Genomic DNA, 13,309 nt, shown 5'->3' with positions numbered 1-13,309 from the left:
CCATATAGCTTGTCTCCTAAAGGTTATCCCACCACATATTTTAGAAACGTAAGAAACAAATTTAGTTTTACAATGTCTTATAGACGAGATTCAATTGAGGATTGAGTAAACCATTACACATAGCACAGATATTGTGGATTCAATTCCAGACCACTGCAACTAAGTAATTATCATTATGAAGTGAGTCATAGGAATTTTTTGGTTACCCAGTGCCTTCAACAAGTTGTCCTATTTTTGCTGGTGGAGGGTCTTGTCTCAATGTTGATGACTTCTAACTAATCATGATGGTAGTTGCTGAAGGTTGGGAGCCTGTGGCAGTTTCTTAAAATAAGACAATGATGAAGTTTCCTGCATTGATTGACTCTTCTTTTCACAAAAGATTTATATATAGCATGTGATGCTGTTTGATAGTATTTTACCTGCATTAGAAATTCTTTCAAAATTGGAGTCAATCCTCCCAAACCCTGCCACTGCTTTATCAACTAAGTTTATGTAATATTCTTAATCCTTTCTTGAAATTTTACAGTGTTCATAGCATCTTCACCAGGAGTAGACTCCCTCTCAAGAAACCAGTTTATTTGCTGATTCATAAGAAATAACTCCTCATTCATTAAAGTTTTATGAGATTGCAGCAATTCAGTCACATCTTCAGGCTTCACTTCTAATTCTCTTTCTCTAATATTTCCACCATATCTGCACTTACTTCTTCGACTGAAATCTTGAATCTTTCAAAGTCATCCATGAGAGCTGAAATAAATTTCTTCCCAACTCCTGTTACTGTTGACATTTGACTTCTTCTTATGAACCATGAATGTTCTTAATGGAATCTAGAATGGGGACTTCTTCCCAGAATGGTTTCAATTTACTCTCCCTAAATTAATCAGAGGAATCACTGTATATGGCAGCTATGCCCTTACAAAATATATTAATTAAACAATAAGACTTGAAAGTCAAAATTTCTCCTGATCCATGGGGTGCAGAATAAATGTTGTGTTAGCAGGCATGAAAACAACATTAATCTCTGTGTGCATCTCAACCAGAGCTCTTGGGTGTCCAAGTGCATTGTCAATGAACAGAAATATTTTGAAAAGAATCTTTTTTCTGAACAGTAGATGTCAACAATGGACTTAAAATATTCAGTACACTATGCTACAAACAAACGTGCTATTATCCAGGCCTTGTTTTCATATTTATAAAAATGAGCACAGGCAGAGTATATTTTCATAATTCTTAAAGGCCCTAAGGATTTTCAGAATGCTAAATGAGCATCGGCTTCAACTGAAAGTCACCAGTTGCATTAGCCCTAACAGGAGAATCAGCTTGTCCTTTGAAGCTTTGAAGCCAGGTATTGGCTTCTCCTCTCTAGCTATGACAGTCCTACATTGAATCTTCTTCCAATTTAAGTCTGTTTTGTCTGCACTGAAAATCTGTTGTTTAGTGTAGCCAAATTCATCAGTTATCTTAGCTAGATCTTCTGGATAACTTGCTGTAGCTTCTACATTAGCACTTGCTACTTTACCCTGCACTTTTATTTTATGGAGATAGCTTCCTTCCTTAAACCTTATGAACCAATCTCAGCTAGTTTCCAATTTTTCTTCTGTAGCTTCCTCACTTCTCTCATCCTTCATAGAATTGAAGAGAGTTAGGGCTTTGCTGTGGATTAGGCTTTGACATAAGGGAATGTTATAGCTGACTTGATCTTTTTTATAGACCACTAACACTTACTCAATACTAGGAATAACAATGTTTTGCTTTTATTTTTATTTTTTTATCATTTCTGTATGCACTGGAATAGCACTTTTAATTTCCTTCCAAAACTTTGTCTTTGTATTCACAACTTGGCTGTTTGGCACAAGGAGGCTTACCTTTTGGCTTATCTTGGCTTTCAATGTGCCTTCTTCTCTAAGCTTAATTATTTCTAGCTTTTTTTTTTTTTTTCTGAGATGGGGTCTTGCTCTGTTGCCAGGCTGGAGTGCAGTGGCGCGATCTCAGCTCACTGCAACCTCTGCCTCCTGGGTTCAAGCAATTCTCCTGCCTCAGCCTCCTGAGTAGCTGGGACTACAGGTGCATGCTACCATGGCAGGCTAATTTTTTGTTTTTTTTTTTTTTGAGACAGAGTCTCACTCTGTCACCCAGGCTGGAGTGCAGTGATCGGATCTCAGTTCACTGCAGGTTTCGCCTCCCAGGTTTACGCCATTCTCCTGCCTCAGCCTCCCGATTAGCTGGGACTACAGGCACCTGCTACCTCGCTTGGCTAGTTTTTTTTGTATTTTTTTTAGTAGAGACAGGGTTTCACCGTGTTAGTCAGGATGGTCTTGATCTCCTGACCTCATGATCTGCCCGCCTTGGCCTCCCAAAGTGCTGGGATTACAGGCGTGAGCCACCGTGCCCGCCTCTAGCTCTTAATTTAAAGTAAAATACATGCAACTCTTCCTTTTACTTGAACACTTAGAGGCCACTGCAGGATTATTAATTGGCCTAATTTCAATGTTGTTGTGTCTCAGGGAATAGCCAGGCCTAAACAGAGAAAGAGGAAGAAATAGCCAGTTGGTGGAGCAGTCAGAACACACACAACATTTATCAACTAAGTCTTATATGGGCACAGTTTGCAATGCCCCCAAAACAATTAGAAGAGTAACATCAAAGATCCTAGATTACAGATCACCACAGCAGACAATACAATATTGTAGAAGTTTGAAATATTGTAAGAATTACCAAAACGTGACACAAAGACACAAAGTGAGCACATGCTATTGGAAAAATGATGCCAATAGACTTGCTTGACACAGAGTTGCCACAAACAGTGAATTTGTTAAAAAAAAAAAAAAAAGCAATGTCTGAAAAATGCAATATAATGAAATTAAATAAAAGGAAGAATGTCTGTACAGAGAAATTATATTGTGTATTATGTCATTTGTACTGAATTTCAGTATCAGTTTACATTCACCTTCCTAAGTTGATGACCTAATTATAATTATTTACTGTAATAATTGTGGTTGGTGCTCCACCTACATTCTTTTCACAGCATTAGTGGACTGAAGTTAATCCAGGTGACACTACTACCTTCTTAAACCTTACTCGCAGTTCTGATTTCCTCACCCCCTTTTTATGAGAGTCGCCTCTCAGTAAAGCATTGGAATAACTATCTCATTTCAGGTTCTGTTTCTTGGAAAGTCAATCTTAGGCAGTCAGCTTCTTTTTTGGTCACAATACTATATATATTTGGCCAACATTTCTCTTCACAATTATGCATTTTACTCTCAAATATAGATGCTAAATTTCAACGTGAACACCACTTTTCAAAAATTAAAGACGCTGTGTCATCCCGCTAACTAATAATTTATTTTTCTATCTTCGCTATTTTAGAAGACACACTGAATAAAATGGATGAAGGAAATCAGTCGGTAGTGTCAGAATTTGTGCTTCTGGGACTTTGCCACTTATGGAATACTCAGGTCTTACTTGTGATGACATTTTTAATGTTTTACCTGATTATTGTATCTGGAAATATTGTCATCATGATTTTAATCATCACTGATTCCCATCTCCATTCCCCCATGTACTTCTTATTGGCCAGCCTCTCCTTTGTTGATAGGTGGTTTTCTTCAATTACCATTCCTAAGATGACAGCAGACGTTTTTAAGGAGAGTAAGACCATTTCCTTTGTAAGCTGCATGTCCCAGATCTTCTTTGCACATTTTATTGCAGGGTTTGAGATAGTGCTACTGGCGGTAATGGCCTATGACCGCTATGTGGCAATCTGCAAACCACTCCACTACTCCACCATTATGAGCCTATGAATGTGCATTTGGTTGGTGGTGACTTCCTGGATCATTGGCTTTGTCCATTCCATGAGCCAAATGGTTATGATTGTCCAGCTGCCTTTCTGTGGTCCCATGGAAATAGACAGCTTCTTCTGTGATACACCACTGGAAATCAAGCTTGCCTGCATGGAAATTTATACATTTTCATGAATCTTGACCGTGGGGTTCTGGCCGTAACATGCTCTGTTCTAGTACTGACATCTACATGTATATTCTTCTCACTGTCCATCGAGGCTCTAAAACTGGGGCTTCTAAGGCACTCTCTACCTGCACTGCCCAAATCACAGTGGTGGTGCTCTTATTTGGGCCCTCCATCTTCATCTACGTGGGGCCACTTAGCATCATCTGGGTGAACAAATTTCTTGCTGTGTTTTATCATGTTTTTACACCTCTCCTAAATCTAGCCATTTATACCCTGAGAAATAAAGAGATAAAAAATGTTTTGAAGAGGTTCAGAAGCTACTACACGGAATGCAAGGGAAATACTTAATGCCTAGAAGCCTAATGATCCTTCATTATGGAAGGAATTATCCAATCTGTCTTCCTATGCCTTCAACTATGTTTAATTATATAAAAACTGTTTTTACAAAAGCATGCCTCCATCCTGCTGAATAGTATCTTAATACACTTATCTTGAATTTTCTCCTAATTTCATTTGGAAGAAAAATGTGTCAGTAACATTGACACCTTCAAAATGTTCACTTACATATTGTCAAAAGGCAATGAAATGGTTTTTTCATTTCATCCTAGCATCCTACCCAAATACTAATGGGAAAAACAAAAAATAAAAAATAAAAATAAAGAGAGGATAAAAGAGATTACTCTTACTTAGATTTCACTAACTCAATAACGTTTTTAAAACATTAAAACTTAATGCTATTTCTCTGTTGTTTCAGTTTCAATAACTAACATTTATTCTTTAAATGTATTCAGTGTAAACTTATAAAATATAATCTTCCTGAGGCCTGGAGTCATGTCTTAAATGGTTAATTATGAAACTGCACTGTTTAATATACTACTGTGATTAATATATACCAGATAGTAGTTATATTTTAATAAAATATTAGAGGTCAATTATTCTTTTAAAATATTCATAACATTTATTTGTCAAGGTGTTATTTAAGTACAGTTTTTGCATTAAAAAGAATTCCTAAAGTTTCAAATCATAAATTATGTTTATTTTCTGCCTTCTAAAATTAGTAACCAAGTCAATTGAAAGAATAGTTCAATTGTAGTTGTAACAATCAACAGTAAAAGGCCTAAAACATAAGTATGGCATAAATTCAGTTTTTGTTTATTTTAACGTGGAATCAAAATACAAAACACAGTGGCAGGGTAAAAATGAAGTTATTATGCTTGACTGCCAACTCTGTGTTATAGTATTACCTTAAGTACTTTTATTATTATCTCCAAATTTTGAGTGAGTGTATGAGACTCAAAAATGTGAATTGAATTTTCTCAAAGTAGCACGTCTTTATTTCTTCTTTATTTAAAGCATTTGGAGATAAAATTTATTTCAAAGACTATTCCTTTATTAAACAATACTATACAGTGCAACAGAAAATGTCCAGCAGTCAGAATGGCTATTATTAAAAACTCGAAAATAACACAGTCTGGCAAGGTTGCAGAGAAAAGTGAATGCTTATACACTGCTGGTGGGACTGTAAATTAGTTCAGCCATTGTGGGAAGCAATGTGTTGATTCCTCAAATAACTTGAAACAGAATTACTATTCAACCCAGTAACCCCATTATTGAGTAGATACCCAAAAGAATAAAAATTGTTCTGCCATAAATACACATGCATGCCTATGTTCGTTGTACCACTATTCACAATAAGAAAGCCATGGAATCAACCTAAATGTCCAAAAATGGTAGACTGGATAAAGAAAATGTGGTACATATACACCATGGAATACTATACAGTCATGGAAAAGAATGAGATCATGTTCTTTGCAGCAACATAGATGGAGCTGGAGACCATTATCTAAGCAAACTAATGCAGCAATAGAAAACCAAATGTCACATGTTTTCACTTACAAGTGGGAACTCAACAATGAGAACACATGACACAAAGAGGGGAACAACAGACATGGGCCTACTTGAGGGAGGATGACTGGAGGAGAGAGAGTATCAGAAAATATACCTATTGGGGTGGAGCAAGATGGCCGAATAGGAACAGCTCCAGTCTACAGCTCCCAGCGCGAGCGACACAGAAGACAGGTGATTTCTGCATTTTCAACTGAGGAACACAGCTCATCGCCAGCAATGGATCAAAGCCGGACGGAGAATGACTGACGAGATGAGAGAAGAAGGCTTCAGTCCATCAAACTTCTCAGAGCTAAAGAAGAATTATGTACCCAGCACAAAGAAACTAAAAGTCTTGAAAAAAGAGTGGAAGAATTGATAACTAGAATAATTAATGCAGAGAAGGCCATAAATGAACTGACAGAGATGAAAACCATGACACAAGAAATACGTGACAAATGCACAAGATTAAGTAACCGACTCGATCAACTGGATGAAAGAGTATCAGCGATTGAGGATCAAATGAATGAAATGAAGCGAGAAGAGAAATCTAAAGAAAAAAGAAGAAAAAGAAATGAACAAAGCCTGCAAGAAGTATGGGATTATGTAAAAACACCAAATCTACGTCTGATTGGGGTGCCTGAAAGTGAGGGGGAAAATGGAACCAAGTTGGAAAACACTCTTCAGGATATCATCCAGGAGAACTTCCCCAACCTAGTAGGGCAGGCCAACATTCAAATTCAAGAAATACAGAGAACACCACAAAGATACTCCTCGAGAAGAGCAACTCCAAGACACATAATTGCCAGATTCACCAAAGCTGAAATGAAGGAAAAAATCTTAAGGGCAGCCAGAGAGAAAGGTCGGGTTACCCACAAAGGGAAGCCCATCAGAGTAACAGCAGATCTCTCGGCAGAAACTCTCCAAGCCAGAAGAGAGTGGAGGCCAATATTCAACATTCTTACAGAAAAGAATTTTCAACCCAGAATTTCATATCCAGCCAAACTAAGTTTCATAAGCGAAGGAGAAATAAAATCCTTTACAGATAAGCAAATGCTTAGAGATGTTGTCACCACCAGGCCTGCCTTACAAGAGACCCTGAAGGAAGCACTAAACATGGAAAGGAACAACCGGTACCAGCCATTGCAAAAACATGCCAAAATGTAAAGACCATTGAGGCTAGGAAGAAACTGCATCAACTAATGAGCAAAATAACCAGTTAATATCATAATGGCAGGATCAAGTTCATACATAACAATATTAACCTTAAATGTAAATGGACTAAATGTTCCAATTAAAAGACACAGACTGGCAAACTGATAAAGAGTCAAGACCCATCACTTTGCTGTATTCAGGAGACCCATCTCACATGCAGAGACATACATAGGCTCAAAATAAAGGGATAGAGGAAGATCTACCAAGCAAATGGAGACCAAAAAAAAGCAGGGGTTGCAATACTAGTCTCTGATAAAACAGACTTTAAACCATCAAAATTCAAAAGAGACAAAGAAGGCCATTACATAATGGTAAAGGGATCAATTCAACAGGAAGAGCTAACTATCCTAAGTATATATGCACCCAATACAGGAGCACCCAGATTCATAAAGCAAGTCCTTAGAGACTTACAAAGAGACTTAGACTCTCATACAATAATAATGGGAGACTTCAACACCCCACTGTCAACATTAGACAGATCAACAAGACAGAAAGTAAACAAGAGTATCCAGGAATTGAACTCAACTCTGCAACAAGCGAACCTAATAGACATCTACAGAACTCTCCACCCCAAATCAACAGAATCTACATTCTTCTCAGCACCACATCGCACTAATTCCAAAATTGACCACATAATTGGAAGTAAAGCACTCCTCAGCAAATGTACAAGAACAGAATTTATAACAAACTGTCTCTCAGACCACAGTGCAATCAAACTAGAACTCAGGACTAAGAAACCCAATCAAAACCGCTCAACTACATGGAAACTGAACAACCTGTTCTTGAATGACTACAGGGTACATAACAAAATGAAGGCAGAAATAAACATGTTCTTTGAAACCAATGAGAACAAAGATACAACATACCAGAATCTCTGGGACACATTTAAAGCAGTGTGTAGAGGGAAATTTATAGCACTAAATGCCCACAAGAGAAAGCTGGAAAGATCTAAAATTGACACTCTAACATCACAATTAAAAGAACTAGAGAAGCAAGAGCAAACACATTCAAAAGCTAGCAGAAGGTAAAAATAACTAAGATCAGAGCAGAACTGACGGAGATAGAGACAAAAAAAAAACCCTTCGAAAAAGCAACGAATCCAGGAGCTGGTTTTTTGAAAAGATCAACAAAATTCATAGACCACTAGCAAGACTAATAAAGAAGAAAAGAGAGAAGAATCAAATAGATGCAATAAAAAATGATAAAGGGGATATCACCACCAACCCCACAGAAATACAAACTACCACCAGAGAATACTATAAACACCTCTACGCAAATAAACTAGAAAACCTAGAAGAAATGCATAATTTCCTGGACACTTACATTCTTCCAAGACTAAACCAGGAAGAAGTTGAATCCCTGAAAAGACCAATAGCAGGCTCTGAAATTGAAGCAATAATTAATAGCTTACCAACCAAAAAAAAGTTCAGAACCAGATGGAGTCACAGCCAAATTCTACCAGAGGTACAAGGAGGAGCTGGTACCATTCCTTCTGAAACTATTCCAATCAGTACAAAAAGAGAGAATCCTCCCTAACTCATTTTATGAGGCCAACATCATCCTGATACCAAAGCCTGGCAGAGACACAACAAAAAAAGAGAATTTTAGACCAATATCACTGATGAACATCGATGCAAACATCTTCATAAAATACTGGCAAACTGGATTCAGCAGCATATCAAAAAGCTTATCCACCATGATCAAGTGGGCTTCATCCCTGCGATGCAAGGCTGGTTCAACATTGCAAATCAGTAAACGTAATCCAGCATATAAACAGAACCAAAGACAAAAACCACATGATTTTCTCAAGAGATGCAGAAAAGGCCTTTGACAAAATTCAACAGCCCTTCATGCTAAAAACTCTCAATAAATTCGGTATTGATGGAACGTATCTCAAAATAATAAGACCTATTTCTGACAAACCCACAGCCAATATCATACTGAATGGGCAAAAACTGGAAGCATTCCCTTTGAAAAGTGGCACAAGACAGGGATGACCTCTCTCACCACTCCTATTGGAAGTGGTGGCTGGGGCAATCAGGCAAGAAACAGAAATAAAGGGTATTCAGTTAGGAAACAAATTGTCCCTGTTTGCAGATGACATGATTGTATATTTAGAAAACCCCATTGTCTCAGCCCAAAATCTCCTTAAGCTGATAAGCAACTTCAGCAAAGTCTCAGGATACAAAATCAATGTGAAAAATCACAAGCATTCTTATGCACCAAAAACAGACAAACAGAGAGCCAAATCATGAATGTACTCCCATTCACAATAGCTGCAAAGAGAATAAAATACCTAGGAATCCAACTGACAACAGATGTGAAGGACCTCTTCAAGGAGAACTACAAACCACTGCTCAGTGAAATCAAAGAGGACACAAACAAATGGAAGAACGTACCATGCTCATGGATAGGAAGAATCAATATTGTGAAAATGGCCATACTGCCCAAGGTAATTTATGGATTCGATGTCATCCCCATTAAGCTACCAATGACTTTCTTCACAGAATTGGCAAAAAAAAACTGCTTTAAAGTTCATATGGAACCAAAAAAGAGCCCTCATTGCCAAGACAATCCTAAACTAAAAGAACAAAGCTGGAGGCATCATGCTACCTGACTTTAAACTATACTATAAGGCAACAGTAACCAAAACACCATGGTACCAGTAGCAAAACAGAGATATAAACCAATGGAACAGAACAGAGCCCTCAGAAATAATACCACACATCTATAGCCATCTTATCTTTACAAACCTGACAAAAACAAGAAATGGGGAAAGGATTCCCTATTTAATAAATGGTGCTGGGAAAATTGGCTAGCCATAAGTAGAAAGCTGAAACTGGATCCTTTCCTTACTCCTTATACAAAAATTAATCAAGATGGATTAGAGACTTAAATGTTAGACCTAAAACCATAAAAACTCTAGAAGAAAACCTAGGTAATACCATTAGAACATAGGCATGGGCAAGGACTTCATGTCTAAAACACCAAAAGCAATGGCAACAAAAGCAAAAATTGACAAATGGGATTTAATTAAACTAAAGAGCTTCTGCACAGCAAAAGAAACTATCGTCAGAGTGAACAGGCAACCTATAGAATGGGAGAAAATCTTTGCAATCTACTCATCTGACAAAGGGCTAATATCCAGAACCTACAAAGAACTCAAACAAATTTACAAGAAAAAAACAAACAACCCCATCAAAATGTGGGCAAAGAATATGAACAGACACTTCTCAAAAGAAGACATTTATACAGCCAACAGACACATGAAAAAATGCTCATCATCACTCACCATTAGAGAAATGCAAATCAAAACCACAATGAGATACCATCTCACACCAGTTAGAATGGCAATCATTAAAAAGTCAGGAAACAACAGGTACTGGAGAGGATGTGGAAAAATAGGAATACTTTTACACTGTTGGTGGGATTGTAAACTAGTTCAACCATTGTGGAAAACAGTGTGACAATTCCTCAAGGATTTAGAACTAGAGATACCATTTGACCCAGTCATCCCATTACTGGGTATATACCCAAAGGATTATAAATCATGCTGCTATAAAGACACATGCACACGTATGTTTATTGCGGCACTATTCACAATAGCAAAGACTTGGAATCAACCCAAATGTCCATCAGTGACAGACTGGATTAAGAAAATGTGGCACATATACACCATGGAATACTATGCAGCCATAAAAAAGGATAAGATTGTGTCCTTTGTAGGGACATGGATGCAGCTGGAAACCATCATTCTCAGCAAACTAGTGCAAGAACAGAAAACCAAACACCGTGTGTTCTCACTCATAGTTGGGAATTGAACAATGAGATCACTTGGACAAAGGAAGGGGAACATCACACATCGGGGTCTATTGTGGGAGGGGGAATGGGGGATGGATAGCATTAGGAGATATACCTAACGTAAATAACAAGTTAATGGGTGCAGCACACCAACAAGGCACATGCATACATATGTAACAAACCTGCACTTTGTGCACATGTACCCTAGAACTTAAAGTATAATTGAAAAAAAAAAAAAAAAAAGAAAATAAAAGTTGCATGCCTAAGGACATTGTCAAAAACCATGAAGGTGGAAACCGTAGACCTTCCAGCAATCAAGAAGGTGCTGGAAGCTCTGCAATAGTGGTAGCTACAAGCTAAACAGTGGAAAAGAAGAAATTTCAAGGAGAGACCCACCTGAAAATTCTTCTGAGATTGCAATCAACAAAGGGGATAGAAAGCCTGTTAGATGTGCTAGGCTGCACCCACTCAGGAGTAATCAGAGTAGGACATGAAGCAGACATGAAGGCATCTTCAAAGCCACACATAAATCGAATGAAAGGTAAAGATTCATAGGCACAAGGATGTAAGCACAACCTCCGAATAAACACTGGCTGCAAAACAACTTATTCTAATCTAGAGACAACTCCTAGGAAGACAACGTATTTTTAAAATTACTCATATCCGAAGAAGCCTGGAAGTTTCTGTGTATGCTTAATTTCAAACATGATGCCATTTATTTCTAAGCAATGCTTTTAATTTCACACATTTTACAAATTAAAATTGAAATGCTGCCACCTACAAAATTAGATTTTATAGCTAATTACAGCATGACTACTTTTGTAGCAAAAATAAAAAGATGTCATGTATATATTGCCATATAATTTTTTTGATTCTCACGCTATTATTTGAAATGAATGTTTAAAAATCTGAGCTTGTCATTTTCTAAGTTTCAGAAGACTACATAATATACCATGCTGCTTATAATCATCATTACTGCCAAAAAGGTCAAGTCTAATAAGTACTTGCTTCATTTGGCACTTTTGCTTCATTTGGCACTTTAGTATAATCAACACAGTTATTCATGATTCTGATACTTGCTAGTAATAAGATTATTGGTATCCCATTTCACATTGGCAAGGACCTTATGCCAGTAATAATTTTTAGTTATCTTACACCAGTAATAATCCTAACACTGTTTGTTCTTGGCAGAATAATTTATCCTATACCAGTAATAACCTAATTACTGGTATAAGAAAACCAAGAAAATTTTCAAACTCCATATTTGAGGGTATGTGTTCTAGTACTAATTCTTCTCTTACAAATTTCTGTGTAGTTAGTGTTCAGTCAGGAAAGAGAAACTAAACCAGTGGTTTCACAAATTGTTTTTATTTAGAGATGGTAAACTAGGTATTAGAGAAGTAAAATGATAATCTTAAAAAAAAAAAAAAAAAACACTGAAAGGCCAGGCACAGTGGCTCATTCCTGTAATACCAGCACTTTGGGAGACCGAGGTGAGCAGATCACTTGAGGCCAGGAGTTTGATACCAGCCTGACCAACATGGCAAAAACTCTTCTTGACTAAAAATACAAAAATTAGCCAGGCATGGTGGTGCATGCCTATAATCCCAGCTACTTGGGAGGCCGAGAGATAAGAATCACTTGAACCCGGGAGGCAGATGTTGTAGTGAGTCAAGACTGTGCTACTGCACTCCACCCTGGGCAAAAGAGCAAAACTCAAAAAAAAAAAAAAAAAAAAAAAAAAGAAAAGAAAAAAATAACACACTGAGAGTTCATTTAAAAAGAAACAAAATACCCTCTAAGACTGAAGAAATACAGGGAAGAATGTTGTGTTTTTTTAAAACCTAGAAGCTTGGAGAAGGGCGCCATATATCTGAAACTCAGACCTATAAAATGACAACAATAGCTGGTGCTAATATGTTACGAAAGAAGCACAAATTCTCTAAGTTAGCTTCTGAAAAACACCAGCTCATCCTGATGATATGTTAAGGATTAAATGCATAATTTGTGTAAAACTCTTAACAGTGTCTTATGCATTATAAACACACACACTACAAATGGATATCCTAAGAATATATGCTATTCTTAGTATAAAGTTTAAAATGTGATTTTGCCAAGAACAAAGCAACCTACATAATGTGGTTTCTACCTGCTAGCCTCATCTCATACCACCCTCCTCTTCATCACCTCATTTTTCCAAGGCCTAAACTATTTTTAAAAAAGATTATATAGTCATAGAAGTACATAATATGCACCCAAAGAACATATTTAGTTGGTTATAGTAACATTTTTAAAATTTACTGTAGGCAATGATTTCCTTAAAATGACACCAGTCACAATCAACAAAAAATGAAACTTCAATAAAACTAAAAATGTTTGCACATCAAAAGACAATCAAGAAAGGGAAAAGATAACCCACAGATGGGAGAACCTATTTATAAAT

General features: G+C 37.0%; 1 pseudogene; it reads left to right on the top strand.

Moving 5' to 3' along the window:
- Nucleotides 1-3,380: 3,380 nt before the first annotated feature.
- On the top strand, nucleotides 3,381-4,314 carry LOC123574564 (olfactory receptor 4K2-like; annotated as a pseudogene).
- Nucleotides 4,315-13,309: the final 8,995 nt, after the last annotated feature.

Source organism: Macaca fascicularis, chromosome 7, assembly GCF_037993035.2.
Source record: "Macaca fascicularis isolate 582-1 chromosome 7, T2T-MFA8v1.1".
Taxonomy (NCBI): Eukaryota; Metazoa; Chordata; class Mammalia; order Primates; family Cercopithecidae; genus Macaca; species Macaca fascicularis.
Note: the sequence above shows the minus strand (reverse complement) of the source record. Positions and strands in the feature narration are given on the sequence as shown.